The following is a 23,562-nucleotide window of genomic DNA, read 5'->3' on the forward strand; positions in this document are numbered from 1 at the left end:
AGGCCCTGAAGCAGATGCCCTGGCAACATAGCTCTTGTGGTCCAATAAATGAAACAGTGGGAGAGAGGAGGAGTGAGCGTTTGAGGACACGCCATTAGTATTACTGGAGAGGAGATATCCGGTGGCTGCCATTATGAACATTTTGTGAGGTTCTTGGTAGTTATGACTCTACTGAGAGGAGGAGAGGTGGTGGTGTTTGGTCTTATGAGTCCAGTGGTGTAGGAGGACCTGGGAGGCAGGCAGCGTACACTCTTCTGGTATCCTGTATCTTTCAGGGCAAAAAATCCTGCCAAGAGAAGCTAAGTCAGCTCTGGACTCTCACTTCCCATGCATTTCCTCTACTGTATTCAGGTTACTTTGAAAGAAAAAAAAAAAATTCCAAAGGGAAAGCAGCAAAACCACAGGCTTTTGTAATTAATGCAGCAAACTAGCCAGGTTTTTAATATTAATGAACATTGTTTGATGTCTGTATGTCTGAGTAAAAGCATACTTGGAAAAACATTCTTTGAAACTATTGTGGGCTTGTAATGAATATTTAATCAACAAATGCAACAGTCTATTTAGCATTCAAATATTCCATTTTTGATTGGAAAGGTACACAACAAAATTTTGCCATTAATTATGAACAGTAGGATGGGGAGTAAACTTTACTTTTCATTTGTACTCTTCATGCTACTTAAGTACAACAGTGTAATTAAAATATTAGTCAGACAATACTAATATAGTCTAGGGTAGTTCTAGGAATTATGATGAGAAAATAAAGTGGGAAATGTTTTATTTGGGAGCTCCATGCTCACAAACCCTTTTTCCTCCATATGTTTCATCCTCCATCAAAATCTTTCTCTTGTACATTAGAGTAAAGATAAGAGTTTAAATAATAAAATTTTGATTCACTAGTAATTAAAGGCTTACGTTAAAGGAATTTAAAACAGATGTTGGGACTTGTCCTGCTTACCGTGTTTTAGGAAAACAATGGATGTAATAATAGAAGCAATCCTTTCCCGTTCTCTTGCTCTCAAAACCTTCAACTGTGCTCCAAACTTCTCAACATCTTTCATAATTAAATCATTGAGAAGAAGTTTTTTTTTATTTTCCTTTTCAAAACCAAGTACAATCAGGCTCATGGTACTTTCATTGCAGAAATTTCTTGGTTATAATTCAGATGAATATGTGAGAAGCTAAAGGTATAGGTACTGGGCTGAATAAGTTGGCCAGAAATAATAAGCCAGGAGAGAGTTGGTGCTGCTACCCAGGGAAGAGAACCGGCAGCCCACTTTCACAGTGAGCCTCCAGCAGTGAACAAGTCTTGGTTTCTGCCCAGCTGTGTCTGGGGAATTGTTTCACTCTGGAGAGTCTGTTGAGGTGGCTGGGTGTGGCAAATGTTTAATCATCAGCTCTGGGAAAAGCAGGAAAACAGAAAGGAAAGGATGGAGGAAGGAAATTCTGATTTGTAGTGTTTCCCAATTTTCCCAGCCAATTACAGGCTACCCTGAGTCACCAACTGGAGAAGGGAATGGTAACTCACTCCAGTATTCTTGCCTGGAGAATTCCATCGACAGAGGAGCCTGGTGGGCTACAGTCTGTGGTGTCACAAAGAGTTGGATACAACTGGGTGACTAACACACACAAGTCACCAAATCTGGCCTTGGGGAGAGATGATCAGTGTGGACTCTCCCAAGGCACACCAAGTCACCTAGCACACGGCTAACCTGCTTCATCTTTCAGGTATCCACAGAGAAGCTGAGGATTCACTTGACAGCATTATCTCCCTCCAGTGAGTTATGGGCTTCTGTGAGCCATGAAAAGTGATGCTTTTTACAAAATCCCCCCATTCTATAGTGAAAGGCTGAGATCTATTTCCTAATGAGGTATTATCTGGGGAGGCAAGCAAGAGAGCTCTGACCACGGGCTTATTACTTGCAATATTGCCCTGGAAACCCATTGTCAAAGGAGCGATAGGTACGTGGAATAGAAAAGAAATGACTTTGGCTCAGAGTAAACAACATAACAGTGACAACAAGCTAAAGGGAATGGGGTAGAGGATTCTGAGCATCAGTTGGTAGGTAATGACAGCCTGAACTCCTAAAGGAGAAACCCATAGCAGAACCCTGCATTAGCACATGCCAATTTATCTCAGGGTCTAATGTAGGCAGAAGGGCTTTTAAATGAATAATTGCTGAAGGGGCAATTGTGGGAATTATCATTCAAAGAGATAAGGTTTATTATTTTTTTTCCCCAGGCCACTGCACATACGAGTTTAATAATCTTTTCAGTGGGTACCATGTTATCATAAAATAACCTAAATGCTACTAAATGGTATTTAAAATGATTTCCAGACACCAGTAGGCCAAGGACATGGTGATTCAGCTGCTAATGCATCTCTAATACAGTACAGAAGAAGGTACTGCAATCAGGCCACATTGCCAGGATCAAAATCCTTTTTCGTGATTCTTTTCACTTCCATCTTTGACCTCTATCCAATTTTTGGCACACTTCTTACTTCTTTCACCTGTTTTTCAGGTTCCTTTCATACCTGAGCTGCGGTATGAAAAAGATATGGTCTGCTGTTTATTCTCAGTTGTGAGGTGCTGCAGAGCTGCTAAGAAGGGGAAATCAGAGGTAGAAGGCAGCCTTCCCTGAAACTCCAGAGAGGAAGTAGTAAGGCTAAGAAGAACGAAAGGTCTGGCAATGCACTGTGTTCACATGCCTCCCACCTGACTTCATGTGATCTGATACTATGTAGTGATACCAAAGGTGAGCTTAGAGGGGATCCAGAGGAGAAAATATCCATGACTCTACTGTAATCAAGAGACAAAAGTTTCAGAAGCTCAAATTCATGATTTCACCACGTGCTGCCCCAGTGAAATCTACTATGCTTAATATCCCCAGTACCAACAGTATGGTACCTCATTAGCTTAGCTAACCAGCACCCTAGACATCAAGGAAGGCATGTCATGGCGAGGCCTGATTACCCTCGTGTTTTTCTATTAAGACACATAATAATGCAAAGGAGCAGACAGATCAAATATCTTATTTTGGTGGCTTTTTTGGAAGCAAAATAATGGGACATTCTGGCCATCAAGTGATTAAGACTGTGCTTCTAAAGCAGGAGACACGGGTTCAATCCCTGGGTCAGGAAGATCCCCTGGAGAAAGGGGTTCTCCAGTATTCTTGCCTGGAGAATTCCATCGACAGAGGAGACTGGTGGGCTACAGTCTATGGTGTCGCAAAGAGTCGGACATGACTGCATGACTAACACACACACACTCAGCTTTTAATTTGTTTTTCTCTTTGTTTGGGGCTGTTTTACTGGGTAAAATACACATAGTGTGATATTCTTAACTGGTTCTTAGAAAGCTAAGTTAAAGTCCATTTCTAAGAAACAGCCAGCAGCATACCCCCACCCCCACCATGGGGAAGAGAGGTGGGATATCCAGAGCATCCTCTCTCTCCATCTCTAGATGACAGCAAAACGTCAAGAGATGGGAAAGGAGGGCAGAGCACAGGAACATGCACATCTCACAGTGCCGACAGGCAGCCAATTGGCAAGGGTGCTGGGGAACAGCCATGCAGAGAGAAAATCACCACAGAGCATGGCAGCTGGTGGGATCTTGGGCTACAGCACTCCTGGCAAGGAGCAAGGAGAACGGTGGGTTTGCAGAACCTCAGATCTGCTGCCTTGGGTGTCAGTCACAAAGCTCTGCAAACAGGAGTGACTAAACTGCAATAAGACAGAGATTATGTGGGGCACTCCAACATATTCTTTCCATGTGACATGCCTGGGAATCAGGAATTAGCTTAAAAAGGAGGTTTCAGGACCTGGATCTGCTGCTGTGCAACTGAGAAGCCTTAAGTGCACAAACACAAAATCAGGGTTAATAGGAGGCAATTTATCCCAAAGAAATACAGCAGCCTGTGTTTCTCTGGCAGGCAGTCTGGTTGAGGATATCAAGTTTGCATCTTTATTTCCTGGAATGTTGTCAATCAACGTCAAACAAGCCCTAAATAAAATCTGAGCCAACTGGAACAGAGACCTCAGGTACGATGTGCTACAGACAAGTTTCTCTGGCATAAGATTAATGGAGTAGCATGAAATCCATTCAAGTCATCATATCAGGATTTGAAAAGTCAAAATATTTTTCAGATCACGGTGAGAATCCCCTGAAAGGTGATGAGGAACAGCTGGGGTTAACCCAACAGTACATGTCAGGGTTGAGAGAATAAAGCTACAATATAATCTGTCTGGGGAGGCTATTTTCCCTCAGGTGGAAGAAATAACATTAATTAGAATTTTTATTTGAGTTTTAGGTCATAATTCCCAGGCATGGAATATTTTTCTCCCTATCCCCACCCAATAACATGAAAAATATGAAAAATACAGGCCAGTATCAGTTAAAATTGCTGATTGTACCTGGTATGGTCAGTGACCTGGGAATTGGGTCCTCTCAAATCCTGTGAAAGTAAAACTGGGTGCAATCCTTCTGGAAGCTAACTGGGTGACATGCCCTTTGACCTACTCTAAAAAATTTCTTCCATTTCTAAAAAATGTTGCCAAAACCACAAAGATATATGTATACTGCTATGATCGTACCATTATTTAAAAGAGCAGAACTCCAGAAATAAGCTAAACGTTCTTCCATAGAGAATAGTCAAATTGTGATAGAGCCATACAATGAGAATATTACAGCCATCAAAAGGTGAGCAAATCCTTTTATGGCCAATGTGTAATATATCCATGATATACTAAGTGGAAAAGACAAGAGGCAAGACAGAATAATATAATCCCACTTGTGTTAAACAAAAGAATAAGCACACGTAAGCTGATATTTGCTCAGCAACTTGCAGGAAGACTTATGCAAAAACCTGCTAAGCGTGGTTATGTTTAGGAAGGTTCTGGTGGCTCCAGGAGACCCTTGGCTTGTGACTGTAAACTCCAGTCTCTGCCCCGTCAGTCTCTGTCTTCACGTGGTCTTGTGCTCCTTTGCGTATGTTTCTTCTCTTCTAAGGACACTTGTCAGTGGATTAGGGAGCACCAGGATAAATCCAGGATAATCTCATTCCAAAACCCTTAATTAATTCATATGCCAAGATCATTTTTCTAAATAAGGTCATATTCACAAGCTCCAGGGGTTAGGGTATGGGTATATATTTGAAGGGAACCATTTAAATCACTGGGGCTTCCCAGGTGGCACTAAGGGTAAAGAACTCTTCTGCAGGAGACATACATAAGAGAGGTGGGTTTGATCCCTGGGTCAGGAAGATCCCCTGGAGAAGGAAATAGCTACCCACTCCTGTATTCTTGCCCATTCAGTAGTCCCATTGGGAGAATCCCATAAACAAAGGAGCCTGATGGGCTATAGTCCATGGGATCACAAACAGTCAGACATGACTGAAGTGACTTAGCATGCAAGTACAAGCATTTAATTCACTACATCAAGATACTAGTATTTTAAGGTATACATACTCAAGGAAGCATAGCCAGTCAAGCTCACTAGAAACTGTCTACTGTTCTTTATTTCAGCTTATCTCCCAGTTATTTTCTTCCTAAGTACAGACTGAGGGGTGCCATGGGGAGTGTTTACTGATGAAGATTTAGGGACAGGGAGGTACTCTTTTGCAGAAAAAAAGAAAAGGTCAGAGCAACCAGGGTAGGCGACTTGAGAGGTCAGAGGCTAACTGGAAAGCAGAGGAGAGAGGGAGCCAGCTTAGCACAGAAAGAGTAGCAGGAAGGGACTGGAGGAGTGTGGAATGGTTCTGGAAGCAGCCAGCTCACATTCACGGCCTGCCTGAGTGGGATTTTGGTGCCTATCTCACAGCTAGAGTTTCTGAAGACTATTTTGTATTAGAGAAGGGAAAAAGGACAAGAAGATGAATGTCACCATCTTGTTCTTCAGGCTTCAGGTCATTTCACCCGTGGGGAGATGGGCTGGAAGCCCCACATTGAGCACAGAGCCAGGCTCTCTGCAGAGGGTAGAATAGGAGCTGCTCTGATGCTGCTGGTATTAGAGAAGACTCTTGAGAGTCCCTTGGACTGCAAGGAGATGAAACCAGTCAATCCAAAAGGAAATCAATTCTGAATATTCATTGGAAAGAATATTGGAGCTGAAGCTCCAATACTTTGGCCACCTCATGCAAAGAGCCTACTCATTAGAAAAGACCCCAATCCTTGGAAAGATTGAAGGCAGGAGGAGAAGGGGATGAAAGAGGATGAGATGGTTGGATGGCATCACCAACTCAATGGATGTGAGTTTGAGCAAACTCATGGAGTTGGTGAAGAACAGGGAAGCCTGGCATGCTGCAGTCCATGGGGTCACAAAGAGTTGGACATGACTGAGCTGCCGAACATGGAATAACAACTGAGGTTGCTGTTCCGGTTAACTTCCTCCATACCCACCCTGGAAGGGAGAGGCTGAAAGCAATGGGGAGTCCTTTAATGACCCCAGAAATATTCTCTAGGGAGGATAGAAGAATTATAATTCCCACCGAGGGACTCTGCTCAGGCTCTCTCCTACTTCTTACAGTGAACGTGAAGCACACAGGCTTGGCCAAGCCAGTCCAGCACGAGGCCAGTGGGGATTCCCTCCACCAGCACCCATAAAGAACAGGGATGCTAACAAGCTGAAAAAAACCCTTTTCCCCAGAGGCTACTGGAAAACCCTGTGCCATCCAGTGCCAGAGAACAAACCCCACACCTGCTCCCAGAGCTGCGCCCCTCTGCACACCACCTTCACCAGCACTTACATACACGCTACATATTGTCTTTGAGGGAGCCTAAACTCCAGTTCTGAATCAGTTCTTGCATCTGTATTATTTTGTCTCCCTGGTGTTTGGGAAGGGATGTTCAGAGAGAATAGGCAGAGAGTGAGCTAGTTGGGAAGAAACAAACAAAAATATCAGAAAGGATTCACTAGGGCTGACCTGGGAATCGTAGAAATCAAGTTTGCAGCCTTTGGAGGCTCTTGGGAGCTTTTCCAGGTAATAGAGGTCTCTACCTCCCCAAAGTTCTTCAGCTGCAAAGGATGTCTAACTCTTTGATGTCAGAGCATTACTACATCTGGTCAAGCTATGAATGAGACTTTAAAAAATGCCTCTGAGCTTCTCCCCATCTCATATTTCCCCCAGAAAGTTGGGGGCAACTAGGAGGCAAGAGATACTCAGCTGGAGGCTGGTCTTCCCTTAGGACGGAAAGAAGGGGACAACATATATTGTGAGTCACTCTCTGGCACTCCTTGGCTTGCAGTTACAATGTCTGATTCTTTCAATCTCTACCTTGGTCCTTCCCTGGCATTCTCTTCTTGTGTATATTGTGTTCTTTCTTTAATCAGAACTGCCCAGCAGTAGCAAAAGCCCCAAAGCAGGAGAGTCAGGGAACTAGGCACCAGTTCTATTCCTACTAAACTGAGGAACTGAGTGACTTGTACAAACTCACCAACATATTTTTGTTGTTGTTCAGTCGCCAAGTCATGTCCAACTCTTGGAGACCCCATGAACTGCAGCACACCAGGCTTCCTTGTACTTCACTATCTCGTGGAGTATGCCCAAATTCATGTCCATTGCATCAGTGATGCTGTCTCACCATCTCATCCTCTGCTGTCTGAGAATTCTCCTTTTGCCTTCACTCTTTCCTAGGATCAGGGTGATTTCTCATGTTCATCCAAGTATCACATTCTAGGGGCTCTAACTTTTTACTTTTACCCTTTTAATCAGCCTTAAATTTTATGTCACGTATTAATTCTATAATAATTTCTTTTAAAATGGGAAAGAAAGGTCACTTCCTGCCAGCAATTGTACATTAGTAAGGGCAAGTAGTTTGGACTGCAGTAGTGCAGTCTTCCAGATTTTTCCAGAGGAAGATCTGCCTTTGAACTTCCCTGATTCTTAAAGCCATGGTGATGCTGACAAGAGAAACAGAGACCCTCTGGAGTTTTTGAAAGCAGGAAGGAATGAGCCCACACTTGCAAGCCATTCAGTCTCCCACTGGTGTGCTCCAAAGGGTGTGGGAAGGAGAGTGTGAACAACAGCATATGCTGCCTACTCTGGGTAACCTCACTGTCTAACAATGTTGGGTTTGATTGGCCATAATGCACGTGAATGGAGCAGGTGATATTGGAAGAGCTTAAACCTCAAAAACACAGTCTTTAGACTCTAGTGGTATAGATTCAAATTTGAGCTCTGCTGCTGACTAGCTTAGCAATGCAAGCTTGGGGAGCTCACCTAACCATTCTAAGACGACTTTAGTTCTCCATTTGTAAAGTAGAGGTAATAATCCTATCAGAATATTGTCCTGAGGAGTAAATAAAGTGTTTAAAGCACTTATCATGGCACCAGACACATACTAAGTGCTCATTAGATGGCAGTTTTATCATTATTTCTGCTCCCAATTTCATTTCTACTTTGCTGTTATAGTTCATATGAGTTGCCTCCAAGCTATTAAAAAGCAATAAAAGTAGTAATACCAAAATTGTGATACAAAATAATGTTTCACTAAATAGATACTGAATTTCACTTGGATTCAGTTCAATTGAGAATCATACAATTTTAGAACTAGATGGAGTTTGAAAATCTTCTGATATTTCTCAGATGCAAAACCAAGGCCAACAATAATTTGCCAAGATCACATAAGCTGTTAGAGGCAGAGTTGAAACCAGAAGCCACAGCCCCCAGCTTCTGTCCTAGAGTTTCGTAGAGTTGCAGTAGAAATTCTGATTTCCAGGAAAAGACAAATGAGGAGAGAAAAATAGAAGCAATACGGGATGTTAGAGAAAATTCTAATCCTCCTAGATCCCTACTATGACTAGAGGGTCTGCATATTGAATAAAAACTTGATCTGTACTGACAGGCTGGCTTCTACCAGAAAATATTATGACTAAAAAGACTGAAAAATAAAGATACAAGTCCTATCTCCCTGCCTGCCTTTTCTCCCTCTCTGCTTCTGTCTGTCTGTCTCTCTCCCTCCCCTTTTCTTATTTCTTCCTGATTAGTTTCATGAGGCTACTGGCCATGATTTAATCAGGAATGCCAAATTACAGCTTCAAAGTGATTTGTCAACAAAACTATTAATTGTCCTAAATGAATAATAAATTATTGGGCTCCATGATTAAATGGTAAGGACATGAACCTCATAAATAGTGTGTGTGCATTGAATAATGAGGCCATGTCAACTTCTTACACCTACAAAAAGGCAATAAGAACACAGTGTTAGCACTTACTTGATAATGTTGGATGATTAAAGCTTCCCTTGGGGCGTGAAGGGAAAACACCAGCATTTATGAGGACTTGTATTATAGTCTCCTGCTGGAAATTATTGACGTCAACACCATATAAATCTGAATTCTGAGTTTATAATGTGTTTCCTGATAATCAAATACTGATTATATCATGGTATAGTGGGTAGAACTTTAAGCAAGAATTGTTGAGATCTGAACTTTGAGCCTAGGCCTCCAGTGGGTTGCTTGTTTCATAATTTGATTTGTTGGACTAAGATTCTTCAGATCAGATCAGATCAGTTGCTCAGTCGTGTCTGACTCTTTGCAACCCCGTGAATCGCAGCACGCCAGGCCTCCCTGTCCATCACCAACTCCCAGAGTTCACTCAGACTCACATCCATCGAGTCAGTGATGCCATCCAGCCATCTCATCCTCTGTCGTCCCCTTCTCCTCTTGCCCCCAATCCCTCCCAGCATCAGAGTCTTTTCCAATGAGTCAGCTGTTCACATGAGGTGGCCAAAGTATTGGAGTTTCAGCTTTCGCATCATTCCTTCCAAAGAAATCCCAGGGCTGATCTCCTTCAGAATGGACTGGTTGGATCTCCTTGCAGTCCAAGGGACTCTCAAGAGTCTTCTCCAACACCACAGTTCAAAAGCTTCAATTCTTTGGTGCTCAGCCTTCTTCACAGTCCAACTCTCACATCCATACATGACCACAGGAAAAACCATAGCCTTGACAAGATGGACCTTTGTTGGCAAAGTAACGTCTCTGCTTTTGAATATGCTATCTAGGTTGGTCATAACTTTCCTTCCAAGGAGCAAGCGTCTTTTAATTTCATGGCTGCAGTCACCATCTGTAGTGATTTTGGAGCCCAGAAAAATAAAGTCTGACACTGTTTCCACTGTTTCCCCATCTATTTCCCATGAAGTGATGGGACCAGATGCCATGATCTTTGTTTTCTGAACGTTGAGCTTTAAGCCAACTTTTTCACTCTCTACTTTCACTTTCACCAAGAGGCTTTTTAGTTCCTCTTCACTTTCTGCCATAAGGGTGGTGTCATCTGCATATCTAAGTTATTGATATTTCTCCCAGCAATCTTGATTCCAGCTTGTGTTTCTTCCAGTCCAGCGTTTCTCATGATGTACTCTGCATATAAGTTAAATAAACAGGGTGACAATATACAGCCTTGACGTACTCCTTTTCCTATTTGGAACCAGTCTGTTGTTCCATGTCCAGTTCTAACTATTGCTTCCTGACCTGCCAAAGAATATATATAGACAGATGTAAAATTTTATTTGTATTTTGTGTATCTACACATACACTAAACATATTTATCTACAAAAATAACTTCCTCAATTGCTAGGATTAGATTTTCTGTAAATCCTAGAAGTATGAGAATTTTAATTTAGGAATATAAGATTTTATGTCATCTAAAATGTCTTAAAAATGACATTTTATGTGTCTGTGTTAGAAAGAATTCTAAGTGAGCCCCCAATATTCTCACTGCCTTATGTACACTATATGATACCCCCCACTTGAGCTTAAGCAGGATCTGCGAATAGAATGAGATATCAGTCCTATAATTAGGTTATATTACCTGGCAAAGTTGAGAAAATTCTGAAGATTAATTGAAGTTCTGAATTAGTTGACTTTTAATTAATCAAAAGAAAGATTATCCTGAATGGGCCTGACTTAATCAGATGAGTCATTTAAAAGAGAGTCTCTAGGAGTCAAATGGAAGAAACAGACAATTTCCAAGACATCATGAGATCTACAGCTGCAAGAAAATGAATTCTACCAACAACCACAGGAGCTGGAAGAGGATCTCAATCCACAGACGAGACCCCCAGCCAACACATAGGACCCAGCTAAGACATGCCTGAACTCCTGATCTATGAAAACAGATAATACATGTGTGTTAAGACTTCACATGTATAATAATTTGTTATGCAACCCTAGAAGTATTAGAAGTCAAAAATGAATGTAGTATCTGAATTTAGTTAGTGGAACTGTGTATAATGTCTCTGTATTAGCTTCCTCTGGCTGCTGTAACTAATTGCCACAAATTTAGTGGTTTAAACCACTCCAGATTTATCTCTTACAGTTCTGGAAGTCGGAAGTCCAAAATCAGTTTCCCTGGGCTAATATTCAAGTGTCAACATGGCTGCTTTTTTCTGGATGCTCTAAGGTGAGCTACTTTTGTATTCCCTGAATATGACCCCCTTCTTCTATCTTCAAAGGGCATCCTTCCCCTCTCTGCTTCCATCATCATTTCACCTTCTCTTACTCTGAACTTTCTGATAATCTGAACTTTCTGACTCTGAACTCTAATAATCTGTCTGACTTCTCCGATGTCCCTCATAAAGATATTGTAATTCATCAGGCCAACTAGGCAATATAGGATAATCTTCCCATCTCAATACTAACAGTTATATCTTCAAAGCCCTTTTCGCCCTATAAAGTAACATTCACAGGCTCTGAGAATTAGGATGACAAATTTGGTGGGTCATTATTCATCCAACTACAGTCCACCTCCTATTCCCCAATGATTCATATCCATCTCACGTGTCAAATACAGTCCCTCCATCCTAATCCTCCATCCTTAGCCACTGCACTGTTTTATCCTGATATGACTTTAGGATGACGATGAGGCATTGTTGATGATAGTGATGGCAATGGTTAGAAATTCTGGAGTCTATACCTTTTCTAATGAATGTAATTTCAATTTCTCAAGGTCAGTGTGCTTGAGGCATTAGAAAGTTCACTGGCCATGAAATAAATTTGTCCAGACATGCTGAGAGTACTCTTTCCACCTTTTTGAAGAAAGCATAAAATGTGGGCTAAACAGTCTCGTTTTAAAGAACTATTTGTAGCTCCTTAGCTGCTATGAATCGTTAATATCTTTTCTGTGGATCTGTCCAGACTTTCCTAATGTTCTTGCATTAAATAGAAACTTTAAGTATCAGGCCTTTATAATTTGATCTCCATGGAAAGCTTTACCTCTCTGTTATTCTTTGCAAAGTGTTAGGTGCTTTAGCAGTTCACAGGAATGCTGTGCTATGCCAAAACACACTCTCTAACCTGAATATGCTGCCTGAGGTCTCTTTGGTTCATTTACAAACTCAATCAAACGTACTATGATGGCTCCTTGAAAATATCATCAAAACAACCTCTTAATAAGACAAACCTGAGTTTATCTTTCCCATGCTAAAGGTAATATTTATAGTACAAATACTTGTGTGATTGCCACTCTGGACCCTATACCTCTGCTAATGAGTGCAACTCCAATTTCTCAAGCTCAGTATTGCTTGAGGCACTAGTAAGCTTGTTGGCCATGAAACATATTTGCCCAAGCATCCTGAAAGTATTCTCACCTTTTTGTAGAAAGCATAAACTGTGGGCTAAGCAGTCTTGCTTGACAGAATTCTAGTGCTTTTCAGAGGGCAGAGGGAAAAATTAGAATATTTATGGAGTTTTAGAGTCTGATTTAAGGCAACACTTTCAATGTGGGAGCTTGATTAGGATTGGGAAAGAATTGTGATTCAAAAGTTTACCTTCGGTGGCTACAAGAAGACAAAGATAGAGATGCAAGTCCTCAAAGAGAGTGCCAGCGATGGCTTTGCTCTTGGTGTCAAATTAAAAAATTATTGCAAAGGTTGATGTCAGGAAATTTACCCGTATTTTCTCCCAGGAGTTTTATGGTTTCAAGTCTGATGTTCAAGTCCTTTATTTAGAGTTTATCTTTGTTAATGGTATGAGATAGTGGTCCACTTTCATTCTTTTGCATGTAGCTGTCCAAAATTGAAGAAACTATCCTTCCCCTATTGTGTATTCTTGGCCTCTTAGTCGTCAATTGATACCCATGTGTGTTTTTTTTTTCTGAGCTCTCTATTCTCTTCCATTGAAATTTGTGTCTATTTTATGCCAATACCAACGTGCTTTAATTCCTATAGCTTTGTAATATAACTTGAAATCAGGAAATGAGTGCCTCCAGCTATATTCTTCTTCCTCAAAATTGCTTTGGCTATTTGGGGTCTTATATGGTTCCACACAAGTTTTGGGAATGTGTTTTCTGTTTCTTGAAATATGTCCTTGGGATTCTGATAGGATTGCACTGAATGTAGCGTGCTTTCTTGTAGATCACTTTGGGCATATTGAACATTTAACCACAATATCTTCCAATTCGTGAGCACAGAATATCTTTCCATTCATTTGTGCCTTCTTCAATTTCTTTCCACAAATTTTGATAAATTGTATTTTCATTTAGTTCAAAATGTTTTAATTTCTCTTGAGATTTCTTCTTTGATCTATGTGTTACTTAGAAGTGTGTTGTTTGTTATCCACATATTTTGGGCTTTTCCAGTTAACTTTCTGTGCTGATTTCTGGTTTAATTCCACTGGATCTGAGAGCAGATGTTGTATGATTTCTATTCTTTATTTTGTTAGGTGTGTTTTATGGCCCAGAATGTAATCTGTTTTGGTGAATGTTCCATGTGAGCTCAAGAAGAAAGTGTATTTCACCTTTGTTGAGTGAGATAGTCTACAGATTTTAATTATGCCCAGTTGACTGATGGGCTTATTGAGCTCAACCATGTCATTACTGATTTTCTGCCTGTCCATTTCTGATAGATGGGTATTGATGTCTCTATGATAGTAGATCAATCTATTTCTCCTTGCAATTCTATTAGGTGTTGCCTCATGTAGTTTGATGCTCTGTTGTTAGACACATGCATATTAAAGACTGTTATGTCTTCTTGGAGAATTGATTCTTTGTTATCATGATGTGTTTCCCTTCTTTATTTTTAATAATGCTCCAGGCTCTGAAGTCTGCCCTACCTAAAATTAAGATGGCTATTCCTATTTTCTTTTGACTAGTGTTACCATGGTGTGTTTTTCTCCATCCATTTGTTTTTGATCTGCTTGTGTCTTTCTATTTAAAGTGATTTTTCTTGTAGACAATATATAATTGAGTCTTTCTTATTGATTCACTCACAATCCTTATCTTTTAATTGATATATTTAGACCATTGACATTCAAAGTGATGGTTATATAGTTGGATTATTATCCACCATGTGTGTGCTCAGTTGCTTCAGTCATGTCTGACTCTTTGCAAGCCTATGGTCTGGAGCCCACCAGGCTCCTCTGTCCATAGGATTTTCCCGGCAAGAACACTGGAGTGGGTTGTCATGTCCTCCTCCAGGGGATCTTCCCAACCCAGGGACTGAACCCAAATCTGCATCTCCTGCATTGCAGGCAGATTCTTTACCACTGAGCCACTGGGGAAACCCATTATTCACCATGTCTGTTACTATTTTCTATTTGTCACTTTTGTATTTTCTTATTTTTGTTTTCCATTCTTTTTCTGCCTCTTATGGCTTTAGTTAAGACTTTTATTTGATTCATTCTCTTTTTTAGCATATTATATTTCTATTTTTAACTCCTTTTTTTTTCTTTAGTGGTTGCCCTAGAATTTGCGATATACTTGGAGAAGGAAATGGCAACCCACTCCAGTGTTCTTGCCTGGAGAATCCCAGGGATGGGGGAGCCTCATGGGCTGCCATCTATGGGGTCACACAGAGTCAGACACGACTGAGGTGCCTTAGCAGCAGCAGCAGCAGTGCTAAATCACTTTAGTTGTGTCTGACTCTTTGCGACCCTATCGACGGTAGCCCATCAGGCCCCTCTGTCCAGGGGATTCTCCAGGCAAGAATACTGGAGTGGGTTGCTGTTTCCTCCTTCAGGGGATCTTCCCAACCCAGGGATCCAACCCACGACTTTCATCTCTTGCATTGGCAGGCATTCTTTATCACTAGTGCCACCTGGGAACTACAACTAACTGAAGTCCATCAAATAACTCTATCTGTTCACAGGTAGTGTTAGTACATTATAAAAATAAGTCCTTCTCTTATCTCTTATATTCATTTCACACACAAATTTTACACACACACACACATATATATATATATATATATATATATATATATATATATACACACACATATGTAAACATACATTGTTGCTATTGTTATTTTCAAACTATTATTTGCTAGATCAATTAAGTAGAAAAATAAATGTTTTTATACTGGGGTGATTTGCCATTTCCTTCTCCAGGGGATCTTCCCGACCCAGGGATCATTTTGTCGCCTGCATTACAGGTGTTCTAGTGCACTGAAGCCAGATTCTTTACCACCTCACCACTTTTTCTTATTCTTTACCACCGGGGAAGCCCACATTATTTGTTAGATCAATTAAGTAGAAAAATAAAAGTTTTTACTTTATTTACATTATTTTCTCTTTAAGATTTGAGTTTATGACATATTAATTTCTTTCCCTATAAAAAAGCATTTTAAAGCATTTCTTGTAAGGTAGGTTTATTGGTAACAAATTCCTTCCAATTTGTTTGTCTGAACAAGTCTTTATTTTACCTTCACTTTTCAAGGGTAACTGTTCAGGGTACAGAATTCTGTAGTTGTGGTTTTTACTCTCCACACTAGATATTTCATTCTACTCTCTTCTTGCTTGCATGATTTGTGAGATGAAGGAAGGTATAATTCTTATCTTTGTTTCTTTATAGGTTTGTTTACCCCTCATACTTCTGTCAGGAGTTTTTTCTCTGACTTCTGTGGTTGAAAATGAGATGCCTGGGTGTGGGTATTTTGGCATGTATCCTGCTTACTGTTCTCTGAGCTTTCTGGATTTATGGATTATTTTGTTACAACAATATGTAGAAATTCTTGGTCAATATTGTTTCACATGTTTCTTCTGTTACTTTCTCTCTTTTCCTTCTGGTATTCCCATTATATATATATGGTACGTCTTTTGTAGTTATCCCACAGTCCTTGGATATTCTGTTCTATTTTCTTCAGTCTTTGTGTTCAATAGTTTTAAAAGCTTCTATAGATATATCCTCTAGCCCAGGGATTCTTCCTTCACCCATTTCCAGTCTAGAATAAGCCAATCAAAGGAATTTTTATTTTGGTTGCAATATTTTTAATGTCTAGAAATTGTTTTTGTTTTTTCTTAGAATTTCCATCTCTCAGCTTACATTGTCCCTCTGTTCTTGCATGGTATCTACTTTATCCATTGCAGCCCTTAACATGTTAATCAAAACAGTTTTAAGTTTCTGGACTGATAGGTTCAATCCCCCTGCCATGCCTGCTTCTGATTTTTGATCTGTCTCTTCATATTGTGTTTTTTTTTTTTTCTTTTTAGTATGCCTTGTAATTTTTTTCTTAATAGTTGGACACAACATACTGTGTGAAAGGAACTGCTATAAATAGGCGTTTAGTAAAGTCATGGCATGGTGTGGGGAAAGAAGAATTTTATAATCCTATGATTAGGTCTTAGTCTTGTAGTGAACCTATGTCTCTGGATTGTGAACTTCACAACTGTTTCTCAGGCTTTTCTCCCCTCTTACGTAACACAGAATGGCTAGAATGTGCCAGTGTTGAATACTTTCTTTCTCATGTAGGAGGCTAATGTTGACTGCAGTTGGACATTTCCCTTATAACATCTCAGCATGTTAGGCTCTAGCCAACTAGTTTCTCCTAAGAGCAGGCCTTAAGAAATATGCTCTGATATATTTCAAACAGGTTACTTTTTCCCACCCCTGTCAGAAGTAAGAGATTTTCCTCAATATTCATTATGAGAACATGGTTGAGTTTCTGGAGGTAAATTTTACCAAAGCCTGCATGCTTACTAAGTTGCTTCAGTCATGTCCATCTCTTTGAGACCCTATGGACTACAGCCCGCCAGGCTCCTTTGATCAGGGGATTCTCCAGGCAAGAATATTGGAGTGGGTTGCCATGCCCTCCTCCAGGGGTTCTTCCCCACCCAGGGATCAAACCCAAGTCTCATGTCTCCTGCATTAGCAAGTGGGTTCTTTACTACTAGAGTCACCTAGGAAGCTCTACAAAAGCATGTGCTTAGTCGCTCAGTCGTGTCTGACTCTGCAACCCCATGGACTGAAGTCTGCCAAGCTCCTCTGTCCATGGGGATTCTCCAGGCAAGAATACTGGAGTGGGTAGCCTTTCCCTTCTCCAGGGACAACAGCATGAGGGGCTACCAATTACTAAGTCACCTACAGTTTTTTTAACGCTCAGCATTGTGCACACTAAGCTTGCAGTAATTGTCAATTAAACTTTAGGTTTTCCTGCCCTGGCACTTGTTCCTGAGCAGTTTTAACTTAAGCAGTTTCCAACCAGATGGTTTCCACTCATGAATCTCTACTCCAATAAGCTGTGACTCCCTATATTCACCTGTCTGTCTCTCCAATCTTGGGCACAGAGATCTGTTTTTTGTCTCTTATGTATCCAAGAAGAGTTGTTGATTTTTCAGCCTGTTTATCTTTTTACTTGTTGTGAGAACAGAGTGATGATTTTCAAATTCCTTATAAGAAGAACTGGAAAGTGAAAGGCCCATGATCTCAGCTCATTCTAAAAGATACGCAGATATAAGAATTTTTCAAGAAAACTTTTGGATCTTGATAATTGGATTGGGGATTTATCATTATGAAGGTGTGTGAAGAAGAGATTCAATGTAGTTTTGCGATATACTGTTTTCCTACAACATTTATGAGCTGAATCTATTGCCTTTAGAATCTGAATAGAGCAAATTCTAAGATACAGTTTTATCAAAAGGAATTGGTAATCACTCATTTTTCTCTTTCCATATTTCTCCTACTTAGTTGCCCTAAATCTGTTCGTATTTCAATTTTAAGGTTTTTGGGGGGTTTTTTGATTAAAAAACATGTCTCTTAACTCTTGAGGCTGGAAATGTTCTTAAGATTGTCTTTCTTGATCTTGACACTTTTGAAGAGTGTAAGCCTTCTATAGAAATGGCCCTTATTTGGCATTTATTTATTTCATTATGATTAGATTTGGCTTCTATATTTTGGCAGTAATACCACAGAAGCGATAGCCTCATCTGTGTTTTGAGTGTTGAAGTAGAGAATTATTCTGACTTATCTAGTCTTCTCTAGTGCTGAAACATCTTACTTATCCAGATCTCAATTATTGTCAACTATTTTATCTGGAATATATTTAATAACCAAAAAGAAAGCTATGGTTATTGGGCATACGTGTCATCAAAATCAACATTACATCATCCACAGTTTTCAGATTTTTTGTGTGACTCTGATTGGATTCTCTTCTCCTCTGAAGGGAGGAGAGGAGAGATATTGGTGGCATTGCACAGGAAGTACTGTGACAGCCAAGTTTGCTCCGTTGAAGAATCTCCTTGCCAAAAGGCTTAGACCTTAACTTCTGTATCTTGGCAGTGTCTTGGGTGAAGCAAGCTGCCCCAGGTGAAAAAATGTGAGTTCTAATGCTCATTTTGCAAAGTAGATTCCAGGAGGTTAAATAACCCCCCAAAAATCAACATTTGAAGGTGTGTTTATTGAAGTCACTTTTAAACAACTACATTAACAGAAGCAAAGAATACTCTTCAAAGAGTTTCAAGTTCTAAGAATGCCCAAGCACAGAAAACATAGGCACAAGAACATCAGCAAAATCTAGAAAGGAAAAATTCCAGCCTAGCTCAAAGGCTCTTCCTTCACCCATGCAGGTAAGTGTTGCATCTCTCCAAAAGCTGAGTGACTAAACAAAAACGTCCCAAATATTGCACCTTGAATGTCATCTGTCAATGCTACTTTTAGAAAAAACCTATTCCAGCCTGCTTTTTTCTGGTTGCTGGGCTACATGTTAGAAGAGCAGGTGCTCTCGTGGTCCTTACTTAGCACCTTTTTGTTCTATGGATCATTTGGTTTCTGAGCTTGTAGAATATTAGAAGTGATAGTTTTTAAGAGAGGGAGGGTACTGTTAGAGGAAGCCTTGTAACGGGAACAAAAAGAGATGGCTTGGCAGTACAGGAAGAGACAGAGCAACTTCAAGAAGCAGACACAAGAATTAAAACACTAAAGGAGGATATGGCCACCACAGAGTAAAGGACCAAGTATGTTTATCTTCCTAAGGGCGTTGCCTTATTATAGTCTTGTGCTATTGCTGATGTTTAATATGAAGATCCTGCAACACCGAAGAGAGTTCTAATTATGTTTAGACTATAGCTTAGTAGTTCTCTGAGATCCTTTTTAAAAGTGTTAATAGAATGAATTATAACTAAATAAGCACTGTTTAAGAAGGCAAAGCAATGCATGATACATTTGACAAAAATCTTAAAACTATTTAAAACTGAAAATAATATTTGTGTGTCTAATAAAAGGAAAACCTCCACTATATGGAAAATACAACTTTCTAGAACAAATTATTTCCTGAGACTTCAAACTGTAGACATTTTCCTGTTATTACTTTTATTTCTGGTGTACTTCAGGTGAGTATGTCAGTTTGATCAGAATTGTATGAATAATTCCCTTAATGTCTTATTTCCCTTGGTATGTGGGGACACAGTTCTCTCCAAACGATTAGCCCCTGAGGTTGTAATTTCAAGTGAATCAAGTCATACCTGTTGCCTCAAGTACAAGTTTTTAACACATTTTTAGAAACTCTGAAACTTAAAAATACTAAGCCTTTTTTTTTTTTTTTGTGGTGGTGGTGAATGAGAAGGATGAGTGACTGTGGGTTATTTTAATTTCCAAAAGAGTCTTTCTTTTACAAAAAGATTCACCCTTGGGAGTCATTTTAAAGCTGAGCAACTTTCCTCAACTAAAACACCATTTAATTAATACCCATGTTCTATAAATCTTTTATGCCTCCATTTTGCAAAGAAAGATAAATACGTCACAAAACTGGGCTGTGCAGATGGACAGAATTCTCTTTAAGTAGGTCCTTAAAAAGTGGAACATGGATATCGACACTGTGAGACAGTCAAGTGTCAACAGAAATCTGTCGGCTTTTTAGCAGTTGAATAATTCAGAAGATGTGCATTAAGCCAACTTCTTAATTTCCCGTTTCCCCCTTTCTAATTCTTTTCTTTTCATCCTGTGATCTTTCTTCTCTCTCCCCCAAAGCTATTTGTTGCAGAGATGCCCTGGAAAGCAGGTGGTCTTCCTTATACGACAGCATCGCATCTGCTGCTCAGAATGAGAGGCTAAAGATCTAAAAGCAAAGGAAATGAAACCCACAGTCCTGTAAATGCCTTTTAAAATATGACCTTGTTTTTGGTTATTTTTTGTTGAATCAACTGGAACACTTTCATTGCTCTCGATAAAACAAGTTGTCTGAAGGCAATGATCCCCCTCCTTTTATTTTTCTGATACTGGGGTTTGTTTCTTTCCAACCATTTTCTGGATCAGGTTTCCTCCCTAAGATTTTACAAATGGTGTGGGTGGCTGCAAACGCTCTGAAGGTTTTTCTTAAGCCATTTGTTAATAATATCCTCTCAGCACTGACTCTAGCCTTTATAGTCGTGATTGTTAGTGAGGCTTCAAGGGCATGGCGGTGTTTTTCTATTCTTCTAGCCCTAGAGGCGAAAAGAATTCCCAGGAGGACTGTTGGCTGGCTTATTATCATCCAGAAACAAGAAATAGAGCCAAAGCTGAAAAGCTGAATATTTTTTTAAACTATCCAAACCTGAATGGGCAGTGAGCTATAAAAGAAAAATAGGAGCTCCAGGCTCACATGGACCTAAATTTAAAGCCCAGCTCTGCCACTTACTAAGTATGTAACACTGGCTCCGGGAGATGGTGAAGGACAGAAAAGCCTGCATGCTCCCGTACGTGGGGTTGCAAAGAGTCAGACACAACTGAGCGACTGAACAATAATAATACTGGCCATTCAAAATTTGGAGCCTGAAGTTCTTACTTGTAAATAATGTGTATCATGGATAATGTTACCTATTTTACAGGTAGGAAAGATTTTTGAGCTTCAGTTCCTCATCTGTCAGATAGGTGTAATAACACACATCTTACAAAGTTGCCAGAGGAACTAAATAAAGGAAAAGTGCCCAACAGTGCTCAACATGCAGGCCCTCAAGAAACAAGTGCATCCTCTGAGCACCACCTCCTCCCATGCGTCTCTTCTTCCTCTGCCTGGCCCATGAAAACATCCACACACACATACATGACACTTGGAAGAAGTAAAGAAGACTTTGTTAACAACAACAAAAAAACATCCACGCACACATACATGGGACTAGCATTCTTATTGCATCCTCCGCCTTTCACAGCGAAAAATACAAATGAGATGTGAACCCGGTCCCATCCTGCCCCAGCCTGCCTTGCTGTTGAAGTAAATTTTGATTCACGAATAAGACCCTTTGTCTCACCCATTCTCCTTGGGTCCATGCTTAGACAGGAAGCTCAGGTGACCTGGTTTGGCAGAAGGCATTTCCTCTTTGAACCTCTGCCCAGTCTTTCCTTTTCTGATTTTCCCCACAGCTATGAAATGTGATCATAAGGTTCTAGGATTCACAGTTTTAGGGCCCTGAACCAAGTGTTTTCAGTTTGTCTGATAATACAAATGGCCTTCCCATGTCTCTGGAGGCTCGTCAGTTGGATACTGTTTTTGGAGTAGCAGAAATTGCCTGCAACAGGGTGATTTGCCAACACTTTGTTCTCTCTCCTCACTTCCTCCTGTCCTCTCTCCTCCTTTTCTCTTCTGTGCTGGGATCCCTTCCCTGCCTCAGGCTGACTGGCAGGCACATTGATAGCCAGTTCTCACACTGGGCTCTTGGAGTGCACTGAGCAGTCCCACAAACCACATCTTCTTGGCAACTGCAGATCGTGTGCCCTTGTTCTCTGTAGTCTCCAGCTCTTCCTGATTTCTGTTTCTGGTCTCAGTGCCAGGTGCTTGAGATGTCAGTTGGCCAAGACTGGTACACTCCACCTAAAGATCTAATGTGGAATAATTTCCTGAGCAGGAAAGAATAGTTACCAGATTCATCAACTTGCTCTGTTGACCTTTCTAATGGGGAATGTAAATCAGAGAATAAGGCAGCTGATTTGAAAAGAGTGTTATTAACTGCTGGAATAGAAGTAACCACAGCAGGCTATGTGATCAAAGAAGAGCTTAATCTTCATTGTTTTTCCCCTGGCTAACTTATCTTCCCTCTAACAACTAAAACCACTTTATTGGAAAATAGTTTATATGCTATAAGTACATAATTCAGTGTTTTGTTGTAAATTTACAAAGTTGTGCAACCATCATCGCAATCTGATCTTAGGACCTTTTCATCACCTTCACAATGTTCCACAAGCCTATTTGCAGTTAATCCTCACTCACAAAAAACCCCCTCCCTCAGCAGCCACTAATCTACTTGTTTCTATAAATGTGCAATTCCATGCATTTCATACAAATGAAATCACACAGTGTATCTTCTGGTAGATCTTGCCTCTTTCATTTACTATGGCATATTTGAGGCTCATCTGTGTTTTAGTTGTGTATTGTTGTTTAATTCCTTTTGACTGCCGTATAATAGTCCGTGTGTGCTGGTACCATGTTTTATTTATCCGCTGTCAGGTTGCTAGACTGTTAGATCATTTCCTGTTTGGGTTGTAGCACTGCGTCTATGAACATTTATGTTCAAGTTTTCGTGCATGTTTTCATTCCTCAAGTAGACTCTTAAGACTGGAATCACTAAGTCCTTTGATAAGCTTATGTAATCTGTTAAGAAACTGCCAAACTCTTTTGCACAGTGGCCGTACATTTTTCTTCACATATTTACCAACACCTGATGTTGTATGTTCTGGGGGGAGGAGGGCACTGTGTGACTTGTGGGATCTTAATTCCCCAACCAGGAATTGAACCCAGGCCCATAGCAGTGAAAGGGCCAAGTCTTAACGACTGGACTGCCAGGGAATTCCCTTCTCTGTCTTTTGAAATCTGAGCCATTCTAGTGGGTATACAATGGTAACTTATTGTGATTTTAATTTTTCCAATAACTAATGATGTTGAACACTTTTTAATGTACTTGTTAACCAATCATATGCAATTTTGCTCTTTTTGTAACTGGACTGTCTTCTCACGGAACATTGATTTCTTTATATATTCTAGATACAAGGCATTTATCAGACATATGATTTGAAAATATTTTCACCCACTCAGTGGCTTGTCCTTTCATCTTCCTAATGGTGTCTTCTGAAGTACAAAAGCTCTAATTTGATAAAATCCAATTTATCAGTTTTTCTCTTATGGCTTGGGCTTTCGGTATCATATCTAACATATCATTACCTAACCAAAGGTCATGAAGATTTCCTATGTTTTCTTCAAGATGTTTTATATTTTTAGCTGTTACATTGATACTTATGATCTACTTTGAGTTTTTTTTGTGTGTGTACTGCTGATACAAACATTTGTTGAAAACTATGTTTTCTTCACTGAGTTGTCTTGGAGCTTTTGTTAAAAATCAATTGACCATAAATGTCAGGTTCTATTTCTGAACTCAATTCTATTCCATTGATCCT

At 40.1% G+C, this 23,562-nt stretch overlaps 1 long non-coding RNA gene across 3 annotated transcripts in view; it reads left to right on the forward strand.

Moving 5' to 3' along the window:
• The first annotated feature begins 1,235 nt into the window (after positions 1 to 1,235).
• The window catches only part of LOC133252551 (uncharacterized), a 39,533-nt gene continuing 17,206 nt past the window's right edge, over positions 1,236 to 23,562 (forward strand). For 2 of the 3 annotated variants that reach the window (XR_009737970.1, XR_009737969.1), the window contains exons 1-3: positions 1,236 to 1,774; positions 2,521 to 2,754; positions 3,931 to 4,039. This is a non-coding gene — a long non-coding RNA (uncharacterized LOC133252551). The remainder of the gene's footprint in view (positions 1,775 to 2,520; positions 2,755 to 3,930; positions 4,040 to 23,562) is intronic. The other variant, XR_009737968.1, reaches the window with a different exon arrangement.

This window comes from Bos javanicus, chromosome 8 (genome assembly GCF_032452875.1).
Source record: "Bos javanicus breed banteng chromosome 8, ARS-OSU_banteng_1.0, whole genome shotgun sequence".
NCBI lineage: Eukaryota > Metazoa > Chordata > Mammalia > Artiodactyla > Bovidae > Bos > Bos javanicus.